The following is a 20,997-nucleotide window of genomic DNA, read 5'->3' on the forward strand; positions in this document are numbered from 1 at the left end:
GAGGAAGAAACAACAGGGCAGGTAAGTTGGAGGTCTCCGGGCCATAGTTTTACCTCAAGTCCTCTTCTTCAGGGGACAGGGCAGCTCATGCAGAGGTGTGTTGAGGTGTCAAAGTCAAAGTCAAAAGAAACTTTATTTCGATTGAATTTACAATCCTAAAAGTACATTAGAGACAAATATTTACAACAATTTATAAAAAGTTTTCATTTGTACATTATTGACTGATGAATACATGACACTATGAATCAATGCGTTAAGAAATCGTTAAAAATCGTCTATACAGTATCGCTTTGTACAAGGATGAGATAGCAAGTTATTCACACGAACAGAATAGAGTCTTATGGTGCAGTAACCAATAGTTGGGAATGAATTTTCAAGCATGCTTTAAGAAAGCAAGCTACAGATTTGGCAACAAACGGGGTGTCTAGGTACTAAAGTGCCAAAAGAGCAGGTCTGCATCTTCTCAGACCTAATTGTCGGAGAAGTGGGACCAACCAGCGTTTACGCGGGGTCTTATAAAAGCTGCAAAAAAAGGTTACATGCAAGGTAGACTGGCGAGTACATCCATCACAGGGACAGCTAGCTAATTCACGTGACCAAACATGAGGGCTCAGGAAGTGAAACAAGACGATAAAATAAATCAAACCGAAATCTAGTTAAAACATATCTATCATAATTTGACAGGTGAAAAGACAGATAAGGTTGGATGCCGTTGGAGGATTGAATCGTCATTAAATGAATGTTTGACTGTTTGCCAATTTCGGAACACATACGTAGGTCTCTTAAATGGGCGACACACAGATTCTTCAGAGTTTTTCTTGGTATAGCCATTAATGAGACAGGGTCAGTGAAAAATGCTGGACAATTCAGATCATTCAAGAATTTGAAAACATATAATAGCCAGGGAATCTTTTTCCAATAGGTCAATGTAAGACAATCAGTTATTAATGACCTAGTAAGGAGACATTGCTCCTGAGTCCATATACGATGCCAAAGGAGAATCGGTTGGTAACTAATGATGTCAGTAAGGTACTCCCAACCGAGCTCCATATGGGTACCGTAAGTAGAAGCGCTTCGGGTAAGGGCTAATATATATTTCAAAAAATCGTTTTCGATTATTTGAAGCTCGTTAGCGGGCGTGTAGCCCCATACACCCGCTCCATAGGTGTTGAGGTGATATTTCACCTTACCAGGCCACTTGCGTCGGGAGGTCTCCGTGCAGAGACTGCAGGCGATGTCGTGGAGTCCTGGAGGGGTCAACCCACAATGCACTCAGACTCTGGAGTGCTTGGGAACCTCACTGAGGCCAGAGTGCTGCTCAGGCTCGGGCTGTAGGCGTCAGGTGCAGTGGTGGTTCCAGGCATCGGGTTTCTTTGTACTCAGGAGGCTCTGAGTCTTTCATGGGTGATTTGTTTGAATAGAGCTGCTATTCACAGGAGATCCCGTCTTTTTTAAGGCAGTCATTTCTCCTAGGGGTTCTGGAGGTTTCTGGCTGCAGAACAAGGCTGCTTTTGGTGCAAGATCTCTGGAATCGAGTTTTAAACTGCCAATTTAACATATTAATAAACCCCCAAGCAATAAACGTCCTTTTTATTACTTATATATCACCCCTAAGATTGGCTTTAGGTAGCCCATAGAACAGGGTGCATTTCTAATTACAAGGTTGGATATGCACGTTTATGATTTACATGTCCTGGTAGGGAAAAACTCCTAAGTCCATTTTTTACTACTGTATGCCTTGCCTGTCTCATAGGATAACATTGGTTTGGCTTATTACATTTAATTAGTGATAACTTTTCATTAGGAAAACATACAAATTTCAATTTTGGTATCTATGAAATTATCATTAAAAGTCAGAAAAGTTTGGTTGTAATTTAAATTGCAATTTTGAAAATGGAACTTTAAAAAAGTTGGCATTTTCCTGCCCTTTGCCATTTGGTGCTTGCAGCCTGTCCTAGGACACATTACCGGGTGTTGTTGGCGGTTGGACTTTGTGAATACTACCCAGACAGTCCCATTTGTTAGTCATTGAAAGATACAACAGACCAGCATGCCAGGAAGATTACACAAATTCTCGATAATTCTCTATTTTACAATAAAGGGATCAAGTGCACATTTATTTATTGTGCACTTTTGCAGGACTATTGTGTTAACATGTACAAAGTGATGTCATTGGCCTTTCGTGTGATAATTATCTTTCCAAACCTCCTAAGGCCCTTTCACCCACAGGGACAGTCTTGGAGCACGGATAATGAACGGTTGCCCCTCGGCTTGTTTGTGTTCCCATGGGCCAGAGAGTACACAGGGGACACCTCATTTATAACCTACACAGTCTCTCCAAGATTATAAAAGAAAACACAGAAGCTGCTGAAGATCCCTTCTCATCCTGACCGCACAGAGAGGAAAGGGCTCTAAGTCCTGACCTCACAGAGGGGAAAGAACTGTAAGTCCTGACCTCATAGAGAGGAAAGGGCTCTAAGTCCTGACCTCACAGAGGGGAAAGAACTGTAAGTCCTGACCTCATAGAGAGGAAAGGGCTCTAAGTCCTGACCTCACAGAGGGGAAAGAACTGTAAGTCCTGACCTCATAGAGAGGAAAGAGCTCTAAGTCCTGACATCATAGAGAGAAAAGTATTCTAATCTCTCAGAGAGGAAAGGGCTCTAAGTCCTGACATCATGGACAGGAAAGGGCTCTAAGTCCTCACATCATGGAGAGTAAAGGGCTCTAAGTCCTGACATCAGGGAGAGGAAAGGGCTCTACGCCCTGACCTCAAAGAGAGGAAAGCTCTCCAAGTCCTGACATCATGAAGAGGGAAGGGCTCTAAGTGCTGACATCAGGGAGAGGAAAGGGCTCTACGTCCTGACCTCAAAGAGAGGAAAGCTCTCTAAGTCCTGACATCATGGAGAGGGAAGGGCTCTAAGTTGGGACATCATGGAGAGGGAAGGGCTCTAAGTCGTGGCATAATGGAGAGGGAAGGGCTCTAAATCCTGACCTTAAAGAGAAGAAAGGGTTCTACATCCTTACCGTACAGAGAGAAAAGGGCTTTAAGTCCTGAGCTCACAGAGGGAATGGTAGTTGAGTCCATACAAGCCTTGGCATTCCTTAGTAATCAGATATTTGGAAATTATATCTTGGATATACAAAGGTGCAGATTTAGGAGAGAGTTTTCTGAGCAGGTCTTGCACACTGACACCACCTTCAGTGTGGGTTGTGTATGGTGAACACCCCCCTAGTACCTGATCATTCGAGGGACTCCCCTTCATGATACAGCTTCTTACGGGAGCGTAACTGGTGCCTTTTGTAATCTCTACACGGTGAGTACTTTGTATGCTAGCATGGGATGTGAAGGTGAAAGTTGTTATTTCAGACTTTGATAAAGGTGATGGGGAATCTTCAAAGAGCCCCCATTGTGGTTCAGTTTGCACTTGTGTTTTAAGTAATGTGAAATTTGAAACAATAGTGTATTATAGTTGTATAGTGCTTACTACCCTGACAAGGTGTCAAAGCGCTTTTCAGTGAGCAGCACACTACTCCGGAACCCAAAAGGATTAGCGGTGGATTAGAATAGGGAAATATGAGTTCACTTGAGTGGACATGTGAGTCTGTTAGCTGGATTGAACAGGATAATGGAGGGATAGAAGAGGGAAGAGTCCAGAAAGTGTTTGGGATGAGCCAAACAGAGAGATGGAGGAGGGAAGAGGATTAAGAGAGGGATTTGGGAGATCATCGTAGTAAAAGACGTTTGGGATGAGTCAAAGGAGGGGTACATGAGGGAAGAATTCAGAAAGGGGTTTAGAATGAGGCTTGGGGTGAACCAGGAGGGATAGAGGAGGAAAGAGTCTAGAAAGGGTTATTTTGGAATCATATTAGTGGAATTGGGTTTGGGATGAGTCTGAGTCGAGGCAGAGGATGTATTGAGAGAGGTGTAGGGTACATTGGAGAGAGTGAAAGTTGTGTTTATTTGCATAAGGGCACGCCTGGTGTATAAGCAAAGAGGCAGCAGGGGATCATTAAGAGATGGGTATAGATCACACACACACACACACACACACACACACACAACCACTCCGCAGGGCTGCAACATGCGGAAATTAAAACACAACAGCATCACCAGTGCAACGCACATCTTTTAGCAATGTCTGTAAGAAAGATGCTGCAGGCAGCAACAACTGCCCCACAGTCACAAACAGCACTCACACATACAATAACCAGGAAGCATAACAGAGTAAGACACACCCAGCACAAATATACAGTTGCAGATGTCGAGTTGTGCCAGCTTTGACTAACAATATTATGCTTTTTAAATACATGTTGTAGTAGTGCTATATATACAAGTAGGATACAGCTGCAACTATGCATAACTATTGCTAATCCGAGCCATGTTAAGAAAGGCTGTTGTAAATGAATTACATTTACACTACTTCAAGATTGGTTGAATACTTGATGCAATTTATAACTTTTAAAGCACATTTAACCTAAGACACCTTTCAAATAGTTTCTAATGCAGAGTGGGGGTTTGGGCCTGATATTTAAAACAGATTTGAACTGTACACACACACATGCACCTGCGCCAGACTCTCACACTGGCAGCTACGCACAGTGCTCTCCATGGATACAACAGTCCTCAGACTCCGCCCTGCCAGTGCTGCACATCTGCCCCAACGCTGGCATGCAGCACCCACAGATCTGTCCAACACACAATGATGAAACCAGGCACACTGCTGTTTAGTTTTTCCAGTGCACCTTAAGGGCCGCATTTTCTTGGTTCCTTTTTTAACCAATTCATTTTAACTCTAGGACTCTGCTAATAAGTAAATCACACCACAAGTGCCCTGCCTGGGAGAGAGGCCTGTCACTAGCACTAAAACTTGCACATTTCTGCAGGCATTAACACAATGACTATCTGATTGCAGCCTCTGATGGTGGTGTGAAACATACAGCTCAACAGTATGTGCATTAACCCATCAGGCTTTATAAATGGGTTTAGGACCGGTGACCTGCAGCCCGCACATTTATGGCTGCAGACACTGGGCCTCATTTATGAGAAGTGACGCATCGCTTCATGAAATCAGCGATGCGTCACTTCTCAGTGCACCCTCCTTGCGATATGATTGATGCGCCATATTTACTGTATGACGCATCATGTCACAAGGAGTTACATATACAAAAGTATTAATGACGTATCTGTACGGCGCAAAAGTGAGACGTCACTTTGTAAATAGGATGCAACAGGAGGGATGTTTTACGCCGCCGATGCATCACAAAATGTGATGCAACGGAAGCGCAAAACTGTCGCAAGTCCTCATAAATAAGGCCCTGTATATTTACCACTGAACTATCTTACCAGGGTTAGAGTTGGAGGGCAAAAGGTTACACCCACTTCTCTACATTAAGGGTATAACCCACTGTTTGTATCTCACTCATTTTCCCTTTAGCACACAATACCTCTGTATTTTCCCTCTGCTTTCTTTTTATTTTCACTACTTTCACTTTTCTCTCTTTTTCTGATCTTTCTTTCAAGCCCCTCCCCCTAGTCTGCAGCCTTTCCTTTCACCTTTCCACTTGGTTGCTATCTCTTGACGATTTCTCTTTCTTTTCCACCCTATTAGCATTGCCCACTGTGTTGCACATATATTCTTTATCACAACCTACTCATTGTGGTTTTCTGCTGTTATTTCTTTTCACTCCTTTCTTCCTCTCTTTTTTACTCCGTTCTTTTCCTTTTTTCAAGTTTGTCCTCCCATTCTCTCACTTTTTAATTACCTGCTCTCACTTGTTTCCTACATCCTTGTTCCAGTTTCAGCTCCCCTTACATTTATATTTCCTTCTCTGCCCACCTTCCTGCCCGCCTTCTCTGCATTGGGCTCAGGTTCTAGTGAGGTGGCAATAGCAGACGAATGACCTCATGAATGGAGCAGCTGATTGGGAGCTGGAGGTGAATGGGCTCCATTTACACATTCAATGAACACTTTTGTTAGCAAATGGCTGCTGACTGGACTTCCCGAAGCTCTGTCTTTTCTGTAGATGCTAGGGTTGAGTAGGGGTGGAGCTACAGGTTGAAGGGAACCCATGAAAGGTGACTTGCACCATCAGACTCATTGCCTCCCCTCACCTCCCGGTAAAATAAGTGGGGGGATGCCGTCCACCCGCGTGGTACCCCGACTCGAGCCCTGCAAGCATTTCTCTTCCTTGATCACAGTTGAATGCAGAGGCCTCACACTGCTTGGAGCCCCCCCTGAGGCTGCTCCAGGCCAGAGACAGCCCTGCTGTGAGGGGCATCACTACACAAAGGCTGTGTCTGGGGCACAGCCGGGAAGACATTTGAAATTTAAACATATTGAAATGTACCTTTCCTTGTCAGGAAAGGTAGCTGCACCGGTCCCTTGTTTTTAGGGATATAGGCAATTTTAAAAACAGAATAACAGTGTTAAAAAACTCCCATCACAGAGATAAACAGTTTCAAATTAAGCAGACCAAAGGAGACCAAAATAAATCTGAAGAAAAAAACTGCAATAATTGGAAATTGTAGAACTTTAAGTGTTGGGATACCTTTGCCTGCAAGCTGTTCGGGGACATTCTCTTCACCTGCTTTGCCTGACCTCGTCGACTTGGGGCTAACATCTGTGCGGGACTGCGAGGACCAGTGGGCTTTGCGGCGCGTGACCTGCCGCACCTGGGCCCTCTTCCCGCCCCACCTCCCTACACATCAAAACGACTCGCAGCTCCCGCTACGCGGGTGACGCAGGCAGTTGTAGAACTTCAAGTGTTGGGATACCTTTGCCTGCAAGCTGGTCTGGGACATTCTCTTCACCTGCTTTGCCTGACCTCGCCAACTTGGGGCTAACGTCTGTGCGGGACTGCGAGGACCAGTGGGCTTTGCGGTGCATGACCTGCCGCCCCAGGGCCCTCTTCCCGCCCACCTCCCTGCACATTAAAGCAAACGAGATCTCCTGTGGCTCCCACTAACTAATTATCTATCCTCAGTTGCGTCCTCCCCTCATTCCTCCCATTCTGATACTGTCGAAGTTCGTAAACCACCATGATTTTCTTTCAATGATTTATCATTACTACTGCTATTCATTATTGTTCATGACTGTATATTTCTATTTGCCTTCAATTATTATGTTTTTCCACTGCCTCTTTTTATATTGTATACTTTTTATCTCCAATTATTTTTTATGCTTCTTTATGTGTATTTTAATCTTATTAAGTGCAATGACCAGCAATTGATTGTAATCTTTGATTGTTTTTTCACTTTCTGTCTTTGCCTCTTTAATCTTTAATAAACTCAAACTTAAAAAAAAAAGGAAGTGCAGTGTCTCTCGGATGTGCTGCATGAAACTAAGAGAAGAAGAAGGTTAGCTAAGCCGGAAGCTGGATTTGCACCATCAGCCCCTGCATTCCGACTGACTGCGCCTGCTGCATTATCTGGACCTACAGCCCTTTGAATGTACCTTGCTTCAAGAGGAATACAAAGTGGACTTCCTACAAGCTACTGGTTAGCAGAGCTCGTTTGCATCATCTCCACCAAGATTCCCCCGCCTGGAGTGCTTCCTGTGGACTTTTAAAGGTTTTGGCCAGTTGCATTGTGGGAATTCTGGTCCCAAACATTCAAGAACCATCTTGGAGCTTCGAGACACATTGGCTTGTGTTTTGGACACTTTGGACCCTCAAGAGGAACTTGAGGGAGAAGTTACAGAACTTTGGAGAAGTTTTTAGCAACTTTGAAAAAAACTCCATAAGGTGAGTAAGTGTTAGAAAGTGTATATTCTTTAAAAAATCATACGTCCGGTTCCCTATATTGTATTTTGGTCATTTTAGTGTCATTTTCAAGTTTTAAAGACAAAAATATTTCCTATTTTTATAAAATAATGCTGGATTTTATTGTGTGTTGTGTCTTAATTATTTACTGGATTGGTCTGTTTAAATGCTTTATATATATTTACATACCTGTCCTAAGTTAAGCCTGCTTGCTCGCAGCCAAACTACCCGGCGTTGAGCATGGGAATAATTTACTGAGACCTGTACTGAACCTTAGATGGTATCAGGGGCCTTATTGCCAGTGGATGATTCATATTTACCAGCATTAATAACCCACTTTTCAACACGACAGCTAATGGGGCCGGGAATGTAGAGTGGGATATGACATAGCTACAGGTACAGGGTAAGTACCATGGCTTAGCTACAAGGGCATCATATATGCCACGGCATAATAGACTGCTACAGCGACAGGAAAGGTACTGTTGCATACCACACAGCTACAGGGCCGTGGCAGGCACCATGGCATACACGACTGCTACAGAGACAGGGTAGGCACCATGACATACAACACAGCTACAGCTGCGGTGACAGGGTAGGTGCTGTTGTATACGGCACAGCTACCGGGGCCAAGTAAGTGTCGGGGACTGTTGGCCCCACAGCCACTGAGTTCCATGGACCGGACTCCAGAAAGTGGAGTTCGACCTTTCAGTGTTCCATGATGTCATTGCAAATGTATGAGTTCACTTCTCCTGCATGAATGCGGTCATTCACAAATCAGTGTGTGTGAGTAGGGCTTTGCTGGCAATGCCTGGGCTACAGAGGCTGGATTGACAAGCACACTCCCGCCCACTGGTTTAGGATGTGTTAGAATCCATGGCTGCGCGGAGGGAGGGGCAGGGCTGCTTCCACCAGAAAGTCCAGAGAGTTTCTCAAAACAGATCGTGGTGAGGATTTCTTCTTTATGTTGTTTGCATCGCCACTGACCTCACTTATAAACATAACTGATTTGTGAACGTGCAGGGGAGATGAAAGGGGGGCCAGAGGGGCGATGTCCCTCACATGACGTAACCCACACAGATATGTTATTTGTTATACTCGTTACTCCGCCACACGCGGAACTCCGTGGCATTTTTAAAGAAGCCTAATTCCTCAGAGTAGATTCATGTTGATTTTTGGGCCTTCCCAGAGCTGACAAAAAACCGAAAAGAGCGAGGTTACTGTGCGCTTCTGTATCTTTTCCCTTCTACGCACGGTCATCTTGTGGACAAGGTTATTTTGCGATGATCATTGTTGAATAAAAAAGCTCTTCCTGTTTACTCAGATCTAGGCAGATGCGTCACGTTGTAAAGCCCTGTGCCACATGTCGGCGTTCTGGCGCAGGGTGGGCGTTCCGGGGCAGGTGCGCCTCGCAAAAGTGGCTGAGTGAAATCTACAAGATTTAACTCAGCCACTTTTAGGCCAATGCTGCGTCAAAACCCTGCGCCTGCTTGCATTGTACAGATAGGGCACCCGAGCCTTGCTGGAGTTGCATCGCGCTTGCGACGCAACTCCAGCAATGCGCCACCTTTACAGCACAGATGCGTCCGTGAGGATGCACCAGTTATTGTAAATCTGCCCTCCAATGATTCCGGGCAAATCACTCCATATCCCAGTGCCTAAAAAAAAGAAATGTGTCCTCATGTTACGCAACTGGTGCTATGTAAACGCTCCGATACCCGATTCAGGTCACGTTCGTGCTACATAAAACACTGAAAAAAATAACATCAAATGAGCTGTCAGGAGACTGCTGACTCTGCAGGCCGAGAACACTCCAGTGTGCCCACATTCTGGCACCTGTGGAGTTCTTAGTCACTCGTGTGCCTTGAATCCGAGAGAGAGTGAGTCACAAAAGGCTAAAGTGGGGTTCTGCGTGATGAATTAATAAGAAAGTAGCCGCGCCGGGTGGCGGTGCCACTGGAAGATTTCTTGAAATGCACACAACAAATTCCACACAAAAGCAGATGGACACAGTACATCAGCATCGGGAACTGATAGGGGCATCCTTTAAAGCAATATTAATAACATAGATTTCACAAGCACAGCACAAGCATTGTGCAGGCAAAACCTAAAAAAGGAGATGGAGCTCAGAAGCAGTCACATCCTTCTGCACCTTTCATACTCCCGGCTACACCCAACCACACGACCACCCGACAACCTTTTATGCAAGATCTGCTCCAAACTATGAAATGTAAACTATCTATGTATAGCACGTGCTGTGCACTTGCAGATGCGTTTTGTGAATTGAGAAATGCACAGCCTTTTTTGCAGCCTTACAGAGCATGTGACAACCAGAGATTTGGTTACAATATTTGTGAATCTGTTGGTGCCCACAGGGTCCTAAAGGAGCAGTCCCTGGTCCTTACTGCATTATTCGGAGTCGTTGTCTCCGTTATCACAGTCAGTACCAAACCGAGCATCCACCCCTCTCACCAGCTGTCCAGTGACAAGTAACACTATTCTTCCTCCCCCCTAATATGGTCGACACAATGACTTCCTGTGTCAGCCCACTTTAGGCAGGGCCCAGCCCTACACTTCCTGAAATGTCAAAAATTAAAACGGAAATTGTATTTGACATTTCAACCCTAATTAAGACAATGACGAGGAAGACAATGGGTCACAGGAATGGAGCTTAAAGGTCAGTAATCCGAGCATTAACCCCCCTCAGTCATCCTTGACCCAGTCAGAACCAAACTGAGCACAATGCACAACATCAAAGACTGCTACAGCCAGTGGTATGTATTTGCCAGAAGAATTATGTGGCTGTAGATGGGCTGCATCTCCAGATGAGGAAGACAGAATTTCCCCCATACACCGTCTGTGGTGGGAAATCAAGATACAGGGCGAAGCCCACGTCACTGCCGCAAGGATGTATGTTAAAGATGCCCCTTGAAAGCGGCTCAAATCGAAGGAATGCTTCCTGTGGACCTGCTCTGCACCGATGCAGGGAGAGCGACCCCTGCTCAGGCACAAGTAGTGAGAAGGTTGCACCTACCCACCTATGACACAAGAGGTAGAAGGCTTTTGGCCCTTCCCTGCAAAACCAAAGGTAAGAAAATACCATCTGCTTGTCTGAAAGATGAAGCTCTGTTTAGATAAATAGAAAGTGCACTATGTAAATCAAGAGACCGTCATTACCTCTCGTGTTCAAAGGTTGAGCAAGGGGAAAAAACAAGAATTAAGGGCCAGATGTATGAGAGGATTTACCATTCTTAACATACCACATTCCAATTTAGGTGCATTAACAAATGCTAAGTTGGCTTTCCATATGTGCAAAAGCAGATAAGGAATCACAAAATGTGATTACTACTCAGGATAGGGATTTCCTAAACACATGTACAAAGAATTTCCTAAATGTGAAATGGGCATTTAGGAAATGCTGTTACCATCAACTCTAGTGCAAACCACGTGCAATTTGGAAAAGGCACTAAAATGCTTTTTTTAAAGTGCCATGAAGACCACGCTTGTCTCTAGGGCATTTGTGCACTTTATGTGTCCAACACTTTTTGGGGGTGCATCAAGGTGGGCCTTAGGTTAATAGGCACCCTTGGTTTTCCGTTTCCAAGTTTGTGATTTCCTTTTAGGAAATCACAAATTTGGAAATGCAAAACCATTTCTACCTATAGGCCTTTAGGCCCATAGGAACTAATTGGTTAGCATTTCCTAAATACAAATTTTCTAATAGCAATTCCTACAGAGTAGAAATCGCTTTTAGGAAATTTCTATTTTTGTACATTCCATTTTGCATGTCCTAAATAGAGATTTCTTAGGATTCGCTATTTAGGAAATACCAAAACAGAATTTCAAAGAACAGGCTCTTAGGGCACATGCATCAACGAAAATACTGATCGCAAACAGGCAGATTCGCAGAATCTGCCCGTTTGTGACTGGTATTTTTGAATGTGGGATGCATCCTCCCAAATGAAATTCGAAAATTTAAGTAATCGCAAAATTTGTGATTACTTAAATTGCAAATACGTTTAGGGAAATGCAAATTGCAATTCCCTAAATGCAATGCATGATACAATTTACAATTGCGAATTCGCAATTAGGGATCACAAATTACCATCAATTTGAACTTGATAGTAATTTGCAAAAACTTTTTAAAAAATGCAATAAAGTGCATTTTTCAAAGTTTCATGTTACACACATGTTCCCTTGGGCCATGTAAGGGCGCAACATGGGGTAACATCTCAGTGTTGGGGGTGCAACAGGGTGTCCTTTTGGCACCCTTGAACCCTTGAAATTGCATGCGCAATTTGCAAGTACCTATTTGCTACCCCCAAAATTGCTCATGCAATTCCCATTCATTCCTATGGGCCTCTAGGTCCATAGGAATGAATGGGTAGCTATTCTTTAATTGTGATTCGGAATTAGTGAGTCGCAATTAATGAATATGTAGGATTCACAATTTTTTTGCGATTCCTACATGCATAGGGATTTGCGAGTCCTAAATAGCAACTTCTTAAAATTCCCTATTTAGGATTCGCAAATCCTGACTTTGATGCATGTGGCTGTAAACAATGGTAAGATGCTGATATTGTGGACATAAAAATGGTATCCAGCCTGAGAACAAACTTGTCCATAAAAAAACTTATAAATGGATTGTGAGAATATAGGATCTCAATCTCGCTCATTCTCCTTCCAGAAGTGATGGCACCCAGGAGAAAGGCTCTGCACTTCCGAATGTTAAGATTGACAGAATCCAGAGGCTGTAAGGGACCTTCTCTTAGGAGGTTGAGAACCACAGGATAATCCTGGGCCAAAACTAGGGAATGACTTCCCAGCCTCCTTAAAGCAAAAGGGTTTAGAAGATATTTTGCCTGATTGTCATAGGAAAACAGCTCTCGACTTATAAAGGTTCTAATGACTGACCATTGGCATCGCAAAGCGGAGATAGCTGAGCCCATTAACATTTCTCTCAAACATTCTAGCGCAGAATTTCTACTACAAGCAGAGGCACCTAAATTCCTCAAAAGACACCAGAACTAAAGGTTCTCCAGTGTCTTTCATGGACTCTGATAGTGTTTGGTCTTCAGGAGTTCTCAATTGAAAATACAGTATCAAAAGCACAACCCAGAGCCCTTAGCCTCTGTCTTTCAACCTCCAAGACCCCAACACCCTCCACAGAGAGGGAGCAATCAGAAAACAAGAAGCGGTAGCACCGATAGCTGGAGAAAAAGAGAGTACTAGAATTAGCTAGGCCAGTTGGTGGCTGGCAGAATCACCTCTATCTGATTTGACATTAGCTTCCGAAGGACCCTGCTCAGCATTACAAAGGGGGCAAAGGTGTACCAAAGACACTAGTACAGTACTGTACAGTTTATACTCTTGGCATCCAGCTGATGGAAAGAGAGAGCGTAACTTTGGCAGAAGGGTGTTCTCGGAAGAAACAGGGAGCTCTAACCAGGAGACCCCTACAATGGCATGGAGTACTTGAAATGATTTGAGAGAGAGGGACATCTTCATTGAGGTAAACAACGTTAATGCCAATTTTTTTTACCCGCATACATTCACAACACGGTCGTGGTTCCGCATACCATTACTCCGCAAGTTGGAACAACGACTTGCGGAGGAGGGGGGGAGGTGTTGGATTTAAAATCCAACACCTTCCCTAGTGTCCACACAGTATGGAGTTGGAATAGTAAATTATACTATTCCAACATCCAGCGCCCCCCCTCCGCAAGTCGTTGTTCCGACTTGTGGAGTAATGGTATGCAGAATCACAACGCGGGACAAAGAGCTATATTCCTCCATTGAGGATGGAAGTACTACACTCAAACCTTCGGCAAGCCAATTCTCCTTCCCTAGAAGGTAGACATCTGAGAAAAACTGGAGATTATGCTCTGTCCGCAATCCTATTTCATCTACCAAAAGAGCTAAAAAAAGAACAATAGAACATTTTAGGTGACTGTTGTAAGCTATGGTCAACTGATTGTCGGTTCGTGTTCATGGGGTGGGGGGTAATGGGTCCGGGGCCTCAGCAAACCTTCAGTAATAGAGCTGATCGCGTGGAGTTTTACTCACTCTCGACAATGGGACACCTGTCGCCATTCCAGTTAGAGAGCTTAGTTAATGTGTCTGTGCGAGTAAGAAAAAGTAACTTTTTCTTAAGAGTTGATTCCAATTTATTTTTTGTGGTGCATCATAAAATGTGAAAAACAGTTATTGCCAACACGTGTTTTGCCCCCTTACATCAGTCATCCGGCCTGGGGCTTCCTCAGGGTGTAAAGAATAGAGCGGCTTGATTGGGTGAATTGGTGTAGAGAGATCTGGGCAGGTTCATTTCCTACTTGAGAATGAACTTCAGCCGAAGTCACCTCAGGGCAATAGACAACGATATGTTCTGCTTTGTTCAGAAAGAATTTTGCAATACTATAACACAGTTGTTGATTGCTGGAGATCCTGGCCAAGCGGGGTGAGGTACATTTCCTCACCGTGTTGAAGAGTTCTTTAGAGGTTTTTTTGCTGGTTCTATTGCACTCCAAGGCATATGAGGAAACTATGGCTGCCTGAAATAAAAATGAGGCCCAAGATATCCTTTCCTGATATTAACTCAAAGCAAACACAAGGAGATGATGGACGGAGCGCTGAAACTTTTCAGACAGTCACCCCCAGTCACAGATCTGGGTTGAATCCATAATCATTCTTTAGCTCACTTCGCCATCCCAGTTTGAACCCAGCCATATGCAAATAAGTCTTGGCCCTGTGCCTCTTGGGAATAGTCCAGCTCGAACTGCCAAGCCAGGTCTTCCCAGAACTGGAAACAAGCATCCTGGGACCAGTTTCTTGGTAACACCCTTCATCAATCAGGCTAGCTTGAATCCAGTGGCATAGTGAGCAAGGGACCCACGTCTTGGCATACCCTGACATCTTAGGGCAAGAAAAGCAAACACAAGGAGATGATGGACGGAGTGCTGAAACTTTTCAGACACTCACCCCCAGTCACAGATCCAGGTTGAATCCATCATCATTCTTTAGCTTACTTTGCCACCTCAGTTCAGACTCAGCAATATTCAAATCAGTCTTGACCCTGTGTCTCATGGGAACAGTCCAGCCCAAACTGCCAAGCCAGGTCTTCCCAGAACCGGAAACAAGCATCCTGGGAACAGTTTCTGGGTAACACCCTTCATCAGCCAGGCTAGCTTGAATCCTGTGGCAAAGTGAGCAAGGGACCCACGTCTGGGCATAGGGCATACCCTGCCAACTTAGGGTGAACAAAGCAAACACAAGGAGATGATGGACGGAGTGCTGAAACATTTCAGACACTCACCCCCATATTAACTCAGGCATGCATTCCATAAACCACTCAGTGGATGGGAGCAGACTGTATTTTGGGAGTACACAGACTCGCTGTTGCAAATTAAGGCTGCTATTGCAGGCCTATGTGTCTAACCCTTTTTTTTTTTTCAAATCATTTTTATTTCAAATAAGGAACAAAACAAGTACAAGACAATACAGTACAATAAGGATCAAGGAGGTAAAAAGGATGTTACAATGATTCAACATATTCGAGGCCTGAACAGGCAAAGTATAAAAAAGGAAAATGGTGGGTGAATCATTTACTCATAAGTGACGTGGACAAACCTAAATAAACAAATAGAGACATCAGCAGTGGTCATGTTGTGACATACAAATCATACATACATGAATACAATCTCAGTTGCAAAACCATCAGATTGCGCGTTTTCGGGACAAGCCTTAACTCGGGGGATTGCTGGTTAGGACAGGATGACTAGAGGCTAGATCATTACTCTAAGGGGGATCAAACGAAAAGGAGGAAGCATCCAGGGCCTTCCAGAGCTTTTTATGGGAGACGCGGCTCGCTGAAGAGTGTAACACAGGGTTATCTGCACCTCTTAGGAAGGACAGCCAATCTTGCCACATTTTGAATGACACCTCTGAAGGGTTCTTCCACTTACACAGAACAACCTTGCATGCCAAGGTGAGGAGGAGATCAAGGAGTTGACGATCCGCTGGATTGACCAGACGTGGCTCTTGAACCCCCAGTAGAACATACGCAAACTCTCTAGGTGGATTGAAACCAAAGATGTGTGTAATACATTCAAATATTCTGTTCCAGTAGTCCTTCAGTAAGGTGCAATTAAATAACATGTGAGCCAAGTCCCCAACCCCTGCAGCACAGTTCCAGCAAGTTGGCGATTCCCTTAGGTTTGTCTTAAAGAGTCTTTCAGGAGTCCAATACGCTCTGTTAATTAACATGAATTTAGTCTGTGACAGGATAGGGGAAATCTTGTTTCTAAATGCAGTAGTGTGTATTATCTCCCAATCAAAGCTCATACCCGTCGTGTTCGGTTCTGTTTCCCATTTCGTCTCATTCTTCCTGTTAGCTTTCTGCGGAAGTGGGAGGAGCATTTTATAGACCTTTGAAACGAAATGCCCAGTTTTATAGATGCGTGGAACAGAGTCCCACAACCATGGCACAGATGAGGACAAGGAGCGTGCAGAGAGTATTGCCTTTAGCTTCAGGAAGTCATATAAATCTAATGGTGTAAGGGCATGTTTGGCCTGTAGGGACGAGAATGGGAGGGGGTCAGATCCCTTAAAAAGATCACTTGCTAAGTTAATACCCTTCGTGGACCAGTGAGCCCACTGCAGCGGTGTTCCGTTGATTTTCAGTAGTGGGTTGTACCAGAGAGCAATTGATGTGGATTTTTTGATCTTTAGGCCTTTGTGGTTTACTTGGTCAAGTTTCAGGAGAGCCCTTCTTGTATTCAAAAGAATATATTTGGAGTGGGGTATATGTGTAAGGTCCATGGTGAGTAGGGCCACGAGAGGGATGCTGTCCAATATTGCTTTTTCAATGTCTATCCACAGCGGAGTATATTCTGAATGTTTGATTAACCATAAAGCTCCTTGTTTACATAAGAACGCTGTTTGGTAGTGTCTGAAGTTCGGGAGACCCAGGCCGCCTTTATCTTTAGCTAATTGTAGCTTTTTCATTGATATCCTTGGTTTCTTCCCTTGCCACAGAAACGTACCAAACAGCTTCTCCACCTTGTGGATAAAGTCATCAGAGAAAGTCATTGGGAGCATGCATGCTATGTAATTAACTAAGGGGGTTACCATCATCTTCAGGGTTTCAGCCCTGCCCCACCAGGATAAATATTTAGGAGACCATCCATCTAGAAGCTTGTGTATTTTGTTTAACACTGATTTCTCATTAGTGCGGACTGTAGAGATTAGATCGCTATCAAAATCTAACCCCAGGTATTTAAAGCAGCCCGGCTGCCATGTGAGTCCCGAATCTCCTATCATGTCCTTAGTTCCCAGATTATTGAGCGACTTGACTTCTGTCTTGTCTTTGTTTAGTTTGTAGCCGGATACTTTAGAGAATTCATCAATCGTCTTGAGTAGGGCCGGTATTGCTTCATTCGCTTTCTCTGAAACTACCAATACATCATCTGCATATGCTGTTAACTTTATGACACAGTCGTTGAAGGGGATTCCAGCTATATTTTTGTTATGTCTAATCTGATATAGGAATGGCTCGATCGCCAACACGAATAGTGACGGGGAGAGGGGACAACCTTGTCTTGTGCCCTGGTGTAGTCGAAAAGGTGACGAGAGCGACCCACCCGCCCTGACTTTCGCTACAGGACAGAAGTAAAGGGACATGATCATCTTTATGATTGATGGACCTATATTAAATTTATGGAGCACAGCCTCCAGAAACCTCCAATCTACTTTATCGAATGCTTTTTCAGCATCTAGTGTTATTGCTGCTCTGGGGGTAGATAGTAGCTTCGCTTTCTCTAATACATGTGCTAGTGTCCTGGTGTTGTCACTAGACAACCTGTTTTTCATGAATCCCGCCTGGGAAGAATGTATGAGTTTTGGTAGTATTTTCTGGAGACGTGTCGCCAGGATGGATGCAAATAGCTTACAGTCAAGGTTTATGAGAGAAATGGGCCTATAGTTTTTAGTTAGGGTGGGGTCTTTCCCTTCTTTCGGAATAACTGCAATTGTGGCCTCTGAGAGGGTGCCCTTAGCTTCGCCTGTTTCGCTTATTTCCTCGAACATGTTGAGCAGGGGCTGCGCGACTGACATGGAAAAGCATTTATAAAATTTTGCGGAAAAGCCGTCCGGACCCGGTGCTTTACCACACTTTAGAGATTTAATGGCAGACTGGACTTCCGTTAGCGAGATCGGGCCGTTTATGTCTGTTTGTTCTTCCTCAGACAAGGAAGGGAGATTGCAGTTATTCAAATACTCATTAATCTTTTGGTTTTCCACTTCTGCATTCTTGGAGTAGAGTTTCTCGTAAAATTCTTTAAAGAGGCCTGTTATTTTGGCTGGGTCAGAATGGGAAACCCCCATGCTATCAGCTATAGAGTTTATTGTGTTTTTTTGTATTTTAAATTTGAGGTATGCAGCCAGACTTTCACCTGCTTTGTTTGATTCACACAGCTTGAACCTTTTCCTCCTATCGAGCCAGACCCCTGCCCTTTCACTTACAATTTTATTATATTCGTATTTTTTATTGGCTAGCTTATTTAGTAACTCAGCTTTTCTGCTCTGCAAGTACTTATCCTCTAGATTTGAAATTTCTTTCTCTAGCTCCTCTAATTTGCCATTATGATTCTTGTTCATGGCAGATTTAATTTTGATAATTACACCCCTCAAAGTACTTTTAAGCGCCTCCCACCTAGTTAAGTCGGAGGTATCCCCCCTAGCGTTGTGGACCAGATATTCTTTGATAGCGGACTCAATAGTTGCTCGGTGTTGTTCGTGTTCAAGGACCTCATCATTGAGTCGCCATGTTGACTGACGGGTAGACGGTTTTATGTCTGAGATGGTGAGTGTAATGCATGAGTAATCGGACACAAGCCTTGGTTCTATTGAGGTTTCTATTATTCTGGGTGTAGCGTTCTGTGTGATAAACAGATAATCAATCCGTGAGAATGAGTCATGGGGCGAGGAGTAAAATGAATAGTCCCTGTCAACCGGGTTTTGTAGGCGCCAGGAATCTACCAGGTGAAATTGCTCACATAGGTTTTTGAAGGCCCTATGAGATCTATTACTACGAAAGGGACAACGCGAGTCTCTGTCCAGTGTCGGGTCAAGTGGAAGATTAAAATCCCCCGCCAGGATGTGGACTGCCAAGTCCGGGATTTTTTTGATTTGTTTTGTAAGGTCCGACCAAAACTTTAAGTCGCATGTGTTCAGTGTGTATATGTTTGTAATATAGAATTCCGTCCCATCCTTTAGGAGTTTTGCTGTGACCCACCTCCCCTTCGTGTCAGATGTAGATGAAAGAAGGTCAATGTTAGATTTTTTGGAGATCAGAGTTACTACACCATTCTTCTTCCCAACGGATCTGAGCCCGTGACTTCCCTGAAAAATCTATTCCTAAGAGTATATAACTGTTTAGCTTCCAGTTTTGTTTCTTGGAGCAGTGCTATATCTGCCTTCTGCCTGCGTAGGTAGTCTAAGATCTTTTGGCGTTTTACTGGATTGTTAAGACCTTTGACATTAAGGGAGATTATCTTCAGTTTCCCCATCTGATGCACCCCCAGAGGTGTGTTAATCACTGACGAGGGTGTAGTTATTTTTAGAGTGTATTACCGTCAGTATCCCAAGATTGTAAATTTACACCCTGCGCTTTGTTCCCGTCCTCCTTTGTGTTCCTGTACCCTATAATGGCAATTCGAGTATCAACTATACTGGCTGTGGGCATAACCTTCAGCGCAATACATGCTAGTGTACAATCCCTCTTTGTAACATTGTAAGAGAAGTGCGCATTGACTGACGACGAAATGCAACCACTGCTGAAAATTAGAACATTAATTAAAATCAAAATATACACAACCCCACATACACCCCAGCCCCAACCCCTAAGCCCCCCACCCCCCCTCCCCAAAAGCAACTTGTAGGTATGGCGACTTGAGAAAAATAACAACAGCGTTATCCTCCCATGGGTAATAATGCACTTACAGAAGTTGGAACTGGATTTCTGTACCATATCAAATAATCATGAATTATCACAGCAGGTGTGACCATAACGTAACATGAACAAGCTAATACTAGCCCTTCTGGCAATTACATGGCTAGTCTAACGTAATAAGAGGCTAACTTGGTTTTGCAGAACATGTAATGTAACATCATGTAGCGTATTCAGAATTTTTGCATTAGACTTTGTATAATAGAAGGCAATGGTTGTCTAAACATATCCGATCTGCATGCAAAGCGTTGTTATTGACATGACCGTGACCATGACAACAGCGTTAACATAGCCGTGACCATGACAACAGCGTACAAATTCGAAGTTTTTTTTTTTTTTTTTTTTTTTGGGAGTAAGAATAACAATATTTATCCTCTCCATCATGTAGACATCAGAGACTGTTCCCTCAGTGTAAAAGTATGTGGAGCTTGGGACCCAAGCAAATATTCAATGGGAACGTGAACAGCTTTTGAATCTGTTGATTGCAGATTCCCTTATATCGTGTATGTAGCAGACGGAAGCAACCAAAACTGACAGTCAATCGTTGGTGTACACAACTTTAGGCAATGGCATTGTCAGAGATATGTGTACATGGAGCGTGATAATAATAAAACAAAGGATACTCAACGTTGGGCCGTAGCTGAAGCAGAGGCCGAGGCAGACGCAGATGCCGTCGCGGGAGTAGTCGTTGAAGCTGTAGCTGTAGCTGTAGCAGAGGCAGACGCTGAAGAGGAAGGCGGAGCATTACCATCATTTGCATTCTCATCAGTTGGACCATTCGTGTCCATGTCTTGGATATCTTGGTTGCCCAGGAGTCTTTTGAGTTTTAGTGGATCTGTGAAGATCTGTGTGGATCCATGCAGTGACACTCTGTATTTGGAAGGGCCAACGAATCCATATTGGTAACCTCTCTTTTGAAGGTGTGGACGAAGGGCCAGGAACGCCTTCCGTAGTTCGACTGTCTCCTTACTATAATCCTGCGATATGTAGACTTTTGAGTTCTTCCACAGGATATGGTTACACTTCCGGATGAATGACAGTATCAGCTCCACGTGCTGGTATCTCAACGGTTTGCAAACGATAGGTCTGGGACCCCTCTGGTTTTTCAATATCCTGCCTGGGACACGGTGGGCTCTATCAAACTCCAGCGGTTGATGGAAGGTGATGTTCGTTGCCTGTGTGAACCAGTTTTCTAAAAACTGTATGCAGGAGGTGTAAGACTCTTCTGAACCCTC

Source organism: Lissotriton vulgaris, chromosome 1_2 (assembly GCF_964263255.1).
Source record: "Lissotriton vulgaris chromosome 1_2, aLisVul1.2, whole genome shotgun sequence".
Taxonomy (NCBI): domain Eukaryota; kingdom Metazoa; phylum Chordata; class Amphibia; order Caudata; family Salamandridae; genus Lissotriton; species Lissotriton vulgaris.